This window comes from Schistocerca americana, chromosome 5 (genome assembly GCF_021461395.2).
Source record: "Schistocerca americana isolate TAMUIC-IGC-003095 chromosome 5, iqSchAmer2.1, whole genome shotgun sequence".
NCBI lineage: Eukaryota > Metazoa > Arthropoda > Insecta > Orthoptera > Acrididae > Schistocerca > Schistocerca americana.
The window spans coordinates 629,136,489-629,149,478 of record NC_060123.1 but is presented as its reverse complement, the minus strand read 5'-3'; the positions used below and the strand labels follow the sequence as shown (position 1 = coordinate 629,149,478).

The 12,990-nt window shown below is 44.9% G+C and overlaps 1 protein-coding gene and 1 pseudogene across 1 annotated transcript in view; one reads left to right on the top strand and one right to left on the bottom strand.

Moving 5' to 3' along the window:
• LOC124616598 (hemicentin-1) overlaps positions 1-12,990 on the top strand; it is a 1,150,083-nt gene that overhangs the window by 238,240 nt on the left and 898,853 nt on the right. The gene's annotated exons all lie outside the window — the stretch shown is intronic.
• Positions 8,212-8,330, bottom strand: LOC124617112 (annotated as a pseudogene).

Below are 12,990 nucleotides of genomic sequence, written 5' to 3'. Positions count from 1 at the left end.
TATGTTTAGCCGCCTGCAGCTCAGTCCTGAGAGATGAAATTAACTTACCGCATAAAGCGTTGTCATCTAGAGTTACTTGGTGAAAGCGATGACTGTAATTAAAGTTTAAAGAGGTAATCAAAAGAAATTGTAAAGTAAATTCCTGCGAATTTAAACAATAGGGGGTCACCGAGTTCTTTATTCGTACTAAATATAGCCATTCCATGGAAATGTTTACTCGCATATAACCAGAAACCTGTCGTAATTGCTTTGTCGAACTAAAAGTTTGGGTTTCTTTTATTCCACGTACCTAACGACGTTTCCAGGAAGCTACACATTTAATTTTTCTGAAGCTTCTCGAATCTTGCGAGATGTTTTTGTGATATCCATGTCACATTAGTATTCTCTTATTATAAAAGAGTTCGTTAAAAAGTTTGAATGCTTTTTCCACAGCGACTGTCATTTTGCAGACCTCGTTTTCCTTTCACTGGAGCAGTCGCTTGCGTCCGTTATTTGGCTTGAATTCAATGTTCGGTTGCGCGAACTGCAAATTCCCGTACACCTCTCTCTATTTTTTTTCGTAAATTATGTAAAGTGAATTCTGGGACGGTTCCTCTGAGAAACTCACTGCCGTTTCCTACCTCGCTCTTTTCCCGGATAAACAGCGTGCTTTCACTAATGAGTTCGGTGTCTGTAACAAGTGAAGCTATAACCTACCTGTTGCAAATTTTGTGGATAAGTAAGTCACAGTGTTGTGTCTAGACAAGACAGCCTAGACACAATGAGAGGAAGCCAAAAGGCAAGCGCTAAGCTAAAGCAGGATGGCGTGAGGTCTGAAACAGGATACGTTATGAATGCTATAAAGAAAAGTACGTAGCTTCTGGAATACTTAACTTTAATCCATCCTTTTGGTACATCTGGAGATTGTGGCGATACAAGTGAGACTCTTTAGATACATGCAATGTTACTAGTGGCGCCTTGCTAGGTCGTAGCCATTGACTTAGCTGAAGGCTATTCTAACTATCTGTTCGGCAAAGGAGCGAGGCTTCGTCAGTATAGTCGCTAGCTACGTCGTCCGTACAACTGGGGCGAGTGCTAGTCCGTATCTCGAGACCTGCCTTGTGGTGGCGCTCGGTCTGCGATCACACAGTGGCGACACGCGGGTCCGACATGTACTAATGGACCGCGGCCGATTTAAAACTACCACCTAGCAAGTGTGGTGTCTGGCGGTGACACCACACACAGAATGAAAAATTATCGGCAAGAACGGACGATGAAAGCATAAAAAACTTTTACGAGAGGAAGGGCAAACATAGCGAGACTTGTACTAAGGAATGTAATAACAGTTATTTTGGCACTCATAAAGGATCAATAGACTGGAAAAGTTACAGGTGCAGACAAATGTTAGAATATGTAATATAAGTTGGCAAGGATTTTGAGTGTAATAGACATCCAAAGCAGCAAAGAGAATTATGAAAGAAGGCCTGACAAGAGATAATACCAAATTATTAGAAAGACTGAGGAACTACGTATACCAGAAATTCATTCTGTGTAGGCTTCTCATTGTTTGCCACTACCATGATTTTTCCTGTTTATCGGTTTCTTCTATTCGTATTGTTATTATTTACTCCGCACTCTCTGATGCAACCGGAGTTTTGAAGCAACGAATTAAATGTTGCTTTCATAGTCTTTTCATGCATTTAAATAATAGTTGCAACAGGATTCACAGCCGTTGACAAACTTACTGATAGAAATACGTTTCCCGACATTGGCTGATATTTTTATTTTGTGTACTATGTCGTTTCGGCTGTGTAGTCATTTTCAAGCAACTGCATGCATACAATCAACTGCATGCATATAAATCTGACGCGGACATCCAATGTCACCACAAAAAAATAGGGGGCATTACTTTCGGAACAACCATCGTATTTCAAATGTTCATTTTTTCATTAGAAGCGGCATTCACAGCGTATAATCAGTCAAATTTTACGTTTTACATTGTACTGAGTTCACGACAATTTGTTTGCTTGTATGTGTGTCGCGAAAGAAAACTAACTGTATAGCTTATGCACGACTCCAGTAAGCGATTCTCCGTAAGTTTTTAATTTTTTCACTAAACGAAAGTGCGCAACTGCATCAGATGTCTGATACAGAAGACAAGGAACATGAGAGCCGATGTCTGTTTTACTCTTTTTAACCTGCTACATCTACATCTACATATATACTCCGCTAGCCACCAAGCGGTGTGTGGCGGAGGGCACAATTCGCGCCAAAGTCATATTTCCCCCCTCCCCCCCCCCCCCCCCTCTCTGTTCCACTCGCGGATCGCGCGAGGGAAAAACGACTGTCTGAACGCTTCAGTACGAGCTCTTATTTCCCTTACCTTTGAATGATGATCATTACGCGATTTGAAAGTTGGTGGTAATACTGTATGCTCCACATCCTCGGTGAAGATTGTATTTCGGAATTTAGTGAGCAGCCCTTTCTGTTTAGCGCGTCGGATATGTGCAAGTGTGTCCCACTTCAAACTTTCTATGAGATTTGTAACGCTCTCGCGATGGCTAAATGTACCATTCACGAATCTCGCCGCTCTTCTTTGGACATTCTCAATCTCTTGAATCAGACGTAACTGGTAAGGGTCCCTTAGAGACGAACAATACTCCAAGATTGGACGAACTAACGTATTGTAAGCTAATTCCTTTGTTGAAGGATTGCATCGCTGCTATGAGAATACGAGATCCCTTTTTTTAATATGCTGTGTGTTTGGTAATGAAAGTCACGGAAGAGGCACGGTGCGGCGTTTTGTGACGTGTGGCGCCGGCGCGTGGCCGCTCGCCGTCTCTTGGCGAGCGCCTGGAACGCCGCCAGGCTGGCTCCGCCGCTGACCCCGGCCGGCCGCCGAACACGCGCCTAATTGACCAATCACAGCACGCAGACCGGCGCTGATTTGATTACGACGTCCTCTGCTTTAACTTGGAGACCGCGTTCAATCACGCGCATGTCGCCGCTCCCGTTTCGCAGTCCAAGTGCCTCCCTCCGCTCTGCCGAGGTCTCCAGAGGTCCGCAGACGGCCTGTTATCCTAGCCTCTCATGATCCTAAGCGGTGGCACCGTACACGGGAGGCAAACACCGAGCGGTTTAACCTTGCGGTGCAGGGCACGGATACTTAAGATGATGTCCTGTGAGAGTTCACACCTCTGTTATCGATGAACAGGATGTCGTCGCTGTAGCCCGCATCTGTATCTACTACGTACGTACCCTGCAAACAGCTGTGCAAGGTCAATTGTGTGTTCCACTGTACTACATAATAACGTTTCATTTCGCTCTAGTCGTCACTGGAAGGAGGGAAGAATGACTACTGAAGCGCTTCTGTGCATTATTAATACAGGGTGATTCAAAAAGAATACCACAACTTTAAAAATGTGTATTTAATGAAAGAAACATAATATAACCTTTTGTTATACATCATTACAAAGAGTATTTAAAAAGGTTTTTTTTTTCACTCAAAAACAAGTTCAGAGATGTTCAATATGGCCCCCTCCAGACACTCGAGCAATATCAACCCGATACTCCAACTCGTTCCACACTCTCTGTAGCATATCAGGCGTAACAGTTTGGATAGCTGCTGTTATTTCTCGTTTCAAATCATCAATGGTGGCTGGGAGAGGTGGCCGAAACACCATATCCTTAACATACCCACATAAGAAAAAATCGCAGGGGGTAAGATCAGGGCTTCTTGGAGGCCAGTGATGAAGTGCTCTGTCACGGGTTGCCTGGCGGCCGATCCATCGCCTCGGATAGTTGACGTTCAGGTAGTTACGGACAGATAAGTGCCAATGTTGTGGCGCTCCATCCTGCTGAAATATGAATTGTTGTACTTCTTGTTCGAGCTGAGGGAACAGCCAATTCTCTAACATCTCCAGATACTGTAGTCCAGTTACAGTAGCACCTTCGAAGAAAAAGGGACCAAAAACTTTATTGGCTGAAATGGCACAGAAAACGTTCACCTTAGGCGAGTCACGTTCATACTGAGTTGTTTCCCGCGGATTCTCAGTGCCCCATATACAGACATTGTGACGGTTGACTTTCCCGTTAGTGTGGAAAGTTGCTTCATCACTAAACACAATCTTTGAAACGAAAGATTCATCTGTTTCCATTTGAGCAAGGATAAAATCACAGAAATCGATTCTTTTAATCTTATCAGCTGCAGACAGTGCTTGAACCAATTTCAGACGATAAGGTTTCATAACTAACCTTTTTCGTAGGACTCTCCATACAGTTGATTGTGGAATTTGCAGCTCTCTGCTAGCTCTGCGAGTCGATTTTCCTCGGCTGCGAACAAATGCTTGCTGGATGCGTGCTACATTTTCATCACTCGTTCTCGGCCGTCCAGAACTTTTCCCTTTGCACAAACACCCATTCTCTGTAAACTGTTTATACCAACGTTTAATACACCACCTATCAGGAGGTTTAACACCATACTTCGTTCGAAATGCACGCTGAACAACTGTCGTCGATTCACTTCTGCCGTACTCAATAACACAAAAAGCTTTCTGTTGAGCGGTCGCCATCTTAGCATCAACTGACGCTGACGCCTAGTCAACAGCGCCTCAAGCGAACAAATGTACAACTAAATGAAACTTTATAGCTCCCTTAATTCGCCGACAGATAGTGCTTAGCTCTGCCTTTTGTCGTTGCAGAGTTTTAAATTCCTAAAATTGTGGTATTCTTTTTGAATCACCCTGTATAATTTTGTCTTTACTGTTATACTGGAGAGACATACCGGGTGATCAAAAAGTCAGTATAAATTTGAAAACTGAATAAATCACGTAAAAATGTAGATAGAGAGGTACAAATTGACACACATGCTTGGAATGACATGGGGTTTTATTAGAATCAAAAAAGTACAGAAGTTCAAAAACTGCCAGACAAACGGCGATTCATCTGATCAGAATAGCAATAATTAGCATAACAAAGTACGACAAAGCAAAGATGATGTTCTTTACAGGAAATGCTCAATATGTCCACCATCATTCCTCAACAATAGCTGTAGTCGAGGAATAACATTGTGAACAGCACTGTAAAGCATGTCCAGAGTTATGGTGAGGCATTGGCGTCGGATGTTGTCTTTCAGCATCCCTAGAGATGTCGCTCGAACACGATACACTTGCGACGTCAGGCAACCCCAAAGCCAATAATCGCACGGATTGAGGTCTGTGGACCTGGGAGACCAAGCATGACGAAAGTGGCGGCTGAGCACACGATCATCACCAATCGACGCGCAAGAGATCTTACAAGCGTCTAGCAATATGGGGTGGAGCGCCATCCTGCACAAACATCGTACGTTCCAGCAGGTGTTTATCAGTTAGGCTGGGGATGATGCGATTCTGTAACATATCGGCGTACCTCTCACCCGTCACGGTAGCAACCATCTGCTGGACATTTTGTGAACTTTGTTTTGTATTATGGTTCTATTAAAACCCCATGTCATTCCAAGCATGTGTGTCAATTTTTACCTCTCTATCTACATTATTCCGTCGTTTATTAAGTTTCCAAATTTATACTGACTTTTTGATCACCCGGTATATTTAGGTGTGTGTATTTGTATATTGTTCTCTTAACACTGGTTCTTGAAACTTTGTAATTAGGCTTCTGCGACGAAATTGGTATGTACGAGGACTATTTTTTGTTGTATTCAAGGTCCGATCGGTCCCGAAATTAAAACCACAGTGAAAATCCGAGGAAGCTTTGCGCAGCTGTGTTGCGCAGCATCTCTGGGACGCCTGTCGATTGCGTCACGTCATATTTTTCATTTCTGAGTGCACAGTGAGCGCGTAAATACGCTCAGAACAAAAGAGTGTCCTGCAACGTGCGAAATGCCTGACGATAGGTTACGCCTGATTTGATGCAGCCCTCATAATTCTCATGTGTTTCCTTCATCACGACAATGTTCGGCCGCACACAGCAGGCGCAACAACGACGATCCTGCGAAGTGTTTGTTCATCCACCATACAGCTCGAATTTGGCTCCCTATGAGTTTCATCTCTTCGTTCACATGAACCGCTGCCTATGAGGACAGCATCTTGGCACAGACAGCGAGCTGCCTTCTACGGCAAGGTTACTGGAAAGGTTACTGCGCCGACTATATGGAAAAGAAGCTGGAAGGTGTAGCTCAATGTTGCAAATAAAACATTTTTGATTTTTACTGTGGTTTCCATTAAGCGACCATTTGGAGGAAGAAAAAAAAATAGCTCTCGTATCTTCAAGCGTCTACGGTTTTTCAACATTTCTGCGATGCTCTCCGTTAAGTTAAATAAAATGAAGACCAATTTTTAGTATTCGTTCGATAGCCCGTGTTGGTCCTATTTAGTACAACTCCGATACACACGATCAGTATTCTAGAAATGGTCACACGAGCTCTTTGTGAGCAATATACTTTGTACACTGACTACATTTTGCTAGAGAGCTACCAATGAGCTGGAGTCGGTCACCTGCTTTGCCTAAGAGTGAACCTACGTGATCGTTGAGTTCAGCATTACCACATATTTGTATTTGTTTGGGTTGACTGGTTCCACTTGCGATCCTTTGTTATTTGAGCAATGACACGATGTTTCTACACATTTTTAATTGCAGCAAGTTTTCAGTCTTTGCACCACACGAAAATCTTATGAAGAGCTGACTTAATCACTGTGCAGTTTTTGTCACACAGGGCGTGATTGTAGATAACTGCATCATCTGCAAAATGCCTGAGGCTAAAAATGGGTCAAATGGCTCTGAGCACTATGGGACTTAACATCTGAGGGCATCAGTCCCGTAGAACTTAGAACTACGTAAACCTAACTAACCTAAGGACATCACACACATCCATGCTGGAGGCAAGATTCGAACCTGCGACCGTAGCAGTCACGCGGTTCCGGACTGAAGCGCCTAGAACCGCTCGGCCACCGCTGCCGGCGTCTGAGGCTACTACCTATATTGTCTATCGGGTCACTAACAAACAATATGAATTGCAAGGGTTCTGAGCACACTATATGGGCATGTCTCAAGGTATTTGTACATAAGTCAGTGTCTCTATCTCTATCCAAGATAACATGTGACGCCTTTCCTAGCTAGAAATACTTGATCCAGTCACGAATTTTGTTTCATTTCGCACATTATCACACTTGCGTTAGTAAGCTCCGGTGAGATACAGAGTCAAATGTTCTCCTGTAGTCAAAAGTTGTTGCATCCATTTGGCTGCCGTAATCCACGGCTTTCATGATGCCGTGTGATAAAAATGCGATTTGGATTTCGCATGACCTGTGTTTTCAAAATTCGTGCTGGACGCCGTGTAAGAGGTCAGTGTGCTCCACATACTTCATTCCATTTCATCTGAAAATGTGTCGTAAGATTCTACAACAGATGAATGCCAATGATATTCGACACTAGATTTGTAGATCACTTCGGTTTCCCTTGTTGTAGGGGAGTGCAACGTGGAACTAATGCCAGCCATCGAGCACAGTTTTTGTGTTCAAAAGATTTACGGTGTATTATTGTTAAAATGGCGGCCCTCTCAGCAGTACAGATCCGTGACATGGTTTTCAAATTGGTCTGTAGTATTTGCTTTCCACTAATGTGACTGCTGTTAACTCCTGGCTACTTTTAAACTCATGCCTTGGTAAACAACACGGAGTGCACTTCAGAAAAGTGCTTCTGTGTTCATTTAAGCCGACATTAATTATTGTCTTCCTTCTGGTTAGGAGAGGTTTTACAAGCGACGAGAAAACTGTTGCGTGTAAATGCTACGTCTCTTACATCCGGGTGCAAAATTTCATCTGTCAGTATTTGTTATATATGCAAAATATGCAACAGCTCTGTCTTCATTCCAAATCAGCCCTGCCTCTACCATGTTCGTTCTGATATTTAAGCGCTGTTCTAGCTCAATCAGCGACTTCTTTCAATTGTGATTACTGAAACTGGCCACTGAATTTACTCTCTCCATTGCGTCTCTTCTTCTCTTCGTCTGTCGAGTTCTGTTTCCGATAGTCGTATGTTGCAGTTTCAGGAGTGCACCGGTCGAACAGGCCTTGAAGGCCGAACGGTACTGACCGGCCGCCGTGTCATCCTCACACTCTAGGCGTCACCAGTTACAGAGGGGCGTGTGGTCAGCACACCGCTCTCCCTGCCGTTGTCAGTTATCGTGACCGGAGCCGCCACTTCTCTGTCAAGTAGCTCCACAATTAGCATCCCGCTTGCCAACAGCACCCGGCAGACCCAGTCGGTGACCCATCCAAGTGCTAGCCAAGCCCGACAGCGCTTAACTTCGGTGATCTGACGGGAACCGTTGTTACCACTATTGCAAGGCCGTTGGCTAGTGCCTATATCACCACGCTGCCATACGTTAGTATACAATCTTTGACACTTTGAAGGTGTCGGAGCTAAAGTAAACGATGGTTCAAATGGCTCGGAGCACAATGGGACTTAACTGCTGTGGTCATCAGTCCCCTAAAACTGAGAACTACTTAAACCTAACTAACCTAAGGACATGACACACATCCATGTCCGAGGCAGGATTCGAACCTGCGACCGTAGCGGTCGCGCGGTTCCAGACAAGCGCCTAGAACCGCTCGGCCACACCCGGCCGGCGAAAACGAAGGGAACGGTCATCTACAACATGTGGAAAAACCAGGCTGTCGTTATGAGAGTAGAAGGACATGAAAGGGGAAGCAGTAGTTGAGAAGAGAGAGGGAGTGAAACAAGGTTAGAACCTAAAGGTTGTAACGTTTTCAGTCGGTACAAGAAGCAACCTGTTAAGGAACCCAGGGAGAAATGTGGAAATGGAATTAAAGTTCAGGAAGAAGAAATAAAAGCTTTGAGTTTCTGTGATGACAGTGTAATTCTGTTACAAAGGACTTCGAAGAGCAGGTGATCACAGTGGATATATCTGTGAAAGAAATTATAAGATGAACATCGACAACCTTAAAACATGGGTGATGGTATGTAGTCGAACTTAATCAGGTCAAGCTGGGGTAATTACATGAGGAATTAAGACACTAAAGTAGTAGATGAGTTCCGCTATTTGAGCAGCAAAGTAATTGATGACACAGAAGTAGAGAGGATGTGAAACATAGAACGGCAATAACAAGAGGAACGCTTCTGAAGGGGATAAATGTCGTAACACAAAGTATAAATTTAAATGTTAGGTAATCTTTACTGAGGGTATCTGCCAGCAGTGCAGCCTTGTACGAAAGTGAAATATAGGCTCTAAGCAGTTCAGATAAGAAGGGAATAGAACCTTCTGAAATATGGTGCTACACGCGAATGTCGAAGATTAGTTGGGTTGATAGGATAATTAATGAGGAAGTACTGAATCTTATGTGGGATAAAAGAGCATTATGGTACGACTTTCCTAAAAGATGCGGTCAGTCGATGGAACACATCTTGAGGTATCAGGGGATCGACAGTTTGGTGATAAAGGAGTTAAATTTGTAGACGAAGAGACCTTAATCAAATTGATATAATTAGAATTGTTAAATACCTTAGCTGCTGACGGGCGTTGATATGTATCAAAGGGGACAGATGAAAATGTGTGCCTTGACTGGGACTCGAAGCCGGGATCTCCTGCTTACATGGTAGACGCTCTATCCATCTCAGCCACCGAGGGCACAGAGGGTAGTGCGACTGCAGGGACTATCTCGCGCACGCCTCCCGCGAGACCCACATTCTCCCCTTATATGTCCACACACCACATTCGTAGTGTCCCTACCCAACACACTCATTACTCGTGGAAGACATTCTTACCAAGTCCCGTAAGAGTTCGGGTAATAGGTGTGCATCCGCACAGAAGAAGAAGGTGATGGCCGGTATTGCCAGAACTATATACTTATGTCCGAAAGAACAGACACCATATCCATGTAAGTACAAATGTATATATGTTGCAATAGTTATTCAAAGAAGATTAGGACTGTACAGAATAGACTAGAGTGGAGAGTTGCATCAAACTAGACTCTGAACAGAAGACCACAACATTAACATCTGATTTTAGCTTAAATCCCAATAGGGATAAGTCTGCAGTAAATCATTCTTCCTTACTAGCGCGTAGCTTATTTAAACAGATCACTACGAAAAGAAAAGCTACCGATTGCTCACTTCTCCGTCGGAGACGACAGGTCAAGCCCCTCGTAAGTATTGCAGCAGGGTTAGCGCTTTGCGGGTTCATCCCAGGTGCCAGGCATGCCCTGCATTATTAGCGAGCCCTCACGGAGCTGAATCACGCACGGCGCTTCCGACCGCAGCGATCCGCCCTTTGGAAGTCGCCTGCTGAATAAGTGACAGCCAGCCGCCCTGCGAGCCACGTGTGTGTGTGTGTGTGTGTGTGTGTGTGTGTGTGTGTTGTGTGCGGCTCGCGTGACGGCGCAGCCGCCCCGTCTTATCTCCCAAATGAGCGCTTTCAATTATGTCTGCCGTCCGCCCCCGTGAGGCATTGCCGACAGCCACGTAAGCGCTCACGGGAGGCGCCGCGCCGCGGAATAAATCTGAATTAATGCCCCGCGACACCTCCGCCCGCTGCTAGCACCCTTGCCGCACGCGCTGCTATCTTTCCGTGTCCACACCACACTATCGTTTACCATCGCCGGGGGAGGACACGTGCAGCGATTTGCTCACCGCTTATATACAAATTGGAATAGTACTTTGCTTTGATCGTAACAGACCGGCGTATCAAAGCTGAGCTGCAGCAGAGTGTAGCAGAGCTGCACGGGTATTTTAAAATGGGATTTTGGGACAGTGGCACAAATGTTCCCGCAATACCGTTATGCACAAATGCAAGGAAACCGTATTGGAGAAAGATTGTGGTACAGTTCTGATGTCCACACAGTCTATCTTCCGTAGGGAGCATAAAAACAAGACCAGTAACCCCCAACTGCAACCACCACCACCACCACCACCTATTCTTGAAAGTATGGAATTTCCTTGTATGAAACAGTTTCAAATGTCTGATTAGTGTACAAATGAGTTGATGTGTTAAATATTTGACGTTAAGCATGCAAACGAAAAAAGGTTAGAAAGGGTTTGGAATTACGCTTAAAGTTTATTGAAAGTCGGTAAGTGCTCTTACTATTAAACATTAGAAGAGGATAATCAAGGGTAATTTACGCTAGGTTTAAAGCAAAAGCTAGGTTTTCACACATCTCATGTTTATAGCCTTATACCTGCTGAACTATGTGTCGAACAGCGTTATAATTTTGCAGGTACATTCAGTGGTATATGTGGATGCTACTGCGTGACCAACAAAAATGTAATAAGTGATAATTTTTTCCTTTCATCATTTTGTAGCGGATGTCAGCGCGAAAAAATTTCTAAAAGATTTGAAATTACGTGTAAACTTTGTTGGAAGTCGCTAGGTGCTCCCACTCTCAAATACTGGCTGAGTAATCTGCGTGACGTGAGTTATGCCGCTTGAGACATATTCACCGTTTCTCACTTTAACAAGCCCTAGTTGATTTGTAGTGTTATACTTTAAAAGTGAGATCATACACTGATCAGCCAGAACATTATCAACACCCACCTAATAGCCGGTATGCCCACCTATGGCACGGATAACAACGGCAACGCATCGTGGCACTAAAGCAACGAGGCGTGGAAGGTCACTGGAGCGACCCGGCAACACATTTGCACACTCAAGTAGCCGAATTCCCGTTAATTCCGGAGAGGCGGGTAATGAGCTGCTACGTCACGCTCAATCACGTCCCAGAAGTGTTTGATCGGGTTCAGATCTGGACAATTGGGTGCCAGCACACCAATTGGAACTCCCCACTGTGTTTCTCGTTCCACTCCATCACACTCCTGGCCTTGTGACATGGCACATTATGTTGTTGAAAAATGCCACTGCTGATGGGAAACATGACCGTCATGAAACGGGTGTACGTGGTTTGCAACCAATGTGCGATACTCCTTGGCCGTCGTGGTACCTCGCACGAACTCCACTCGACCCATGGATGCCCACGTGATTGTTCCCCAGAGAACAACGGAGCAGCCGCCAGGTTGTCGCCGTCCCGCCGTACAGGTGTCAAGGGGCTGTTCCCCTGCAAGAGGACGGATTCACGCCCTCTCATCGGCGTGATGAAGAAGGTATCGGGATTCATCAGACCATGCAACACTCTGCCACTGCGCCAACATCCGGTACTGATATTCACGTGCTCACTACAGTCGTAGTTGTCGATGTCGTGGTGTTAATATTGGCACATGCATGGGTCGTCGGCTTTGGGGTCCATCGTTAGCAGTGTTCGGTGCACTGTGTTTTCAGACATACCTGCACTCCGCCCAGCATTAAAGTCTCGTGTTATTTCCGCCACAGCTCGCCGCCTGTCCTATTCTGCCATTCTGCCCAGCCTACGGCGTCCGACGTCTGTAATGAGGGGTGGCCATCCAACCACACGACGTCTGCATGTGGCTTTTTCCTCGGTTTCGCCACGTATTGAAGACAGTCACCACAGCACTCCTCCAACACCCGACAAGTCATGCAGTTTCCGAAATGCTCGTGCTGAGCCTCAGACCCATGACAATCTGCCGTTGGTCAAACTCACACAGATCGCGCGCCGTCTCGCTGATATTGTGTACACCGTGCCCGTGTCTGACCAGTAGTCATCACTCGCCTGGACCGGTGTATATCGGTGATCATAATGTTCTGGCTGATCAGTGTAAATGTTAACGAGCAGATTACAACAGCAAATTAAATTTTTGTTTCCTTCAGATAGGCAACTTGCAACTGGGACTGTGCCCCACGTTAATTGTTTAGTAATATACAGTAGTAATATACAAGTTGAAGTAGAATTCCAGTGACAAAATTTGGGAAGTTTTCAAGGATCTTTTCTGAATATTTTGGTAATAGGAAGCCTTGAGGTCTCCGATGCCTCGTTTCAAACTGATGAGTTAAGTATGACTCTCTTCTCTGTTAGACATTTTATGTCACTGGGTAAGAGACCAAAAAATTGTTGGTGTCAGAATTGCGCGTCCTCTTTTGGGCTAATAATA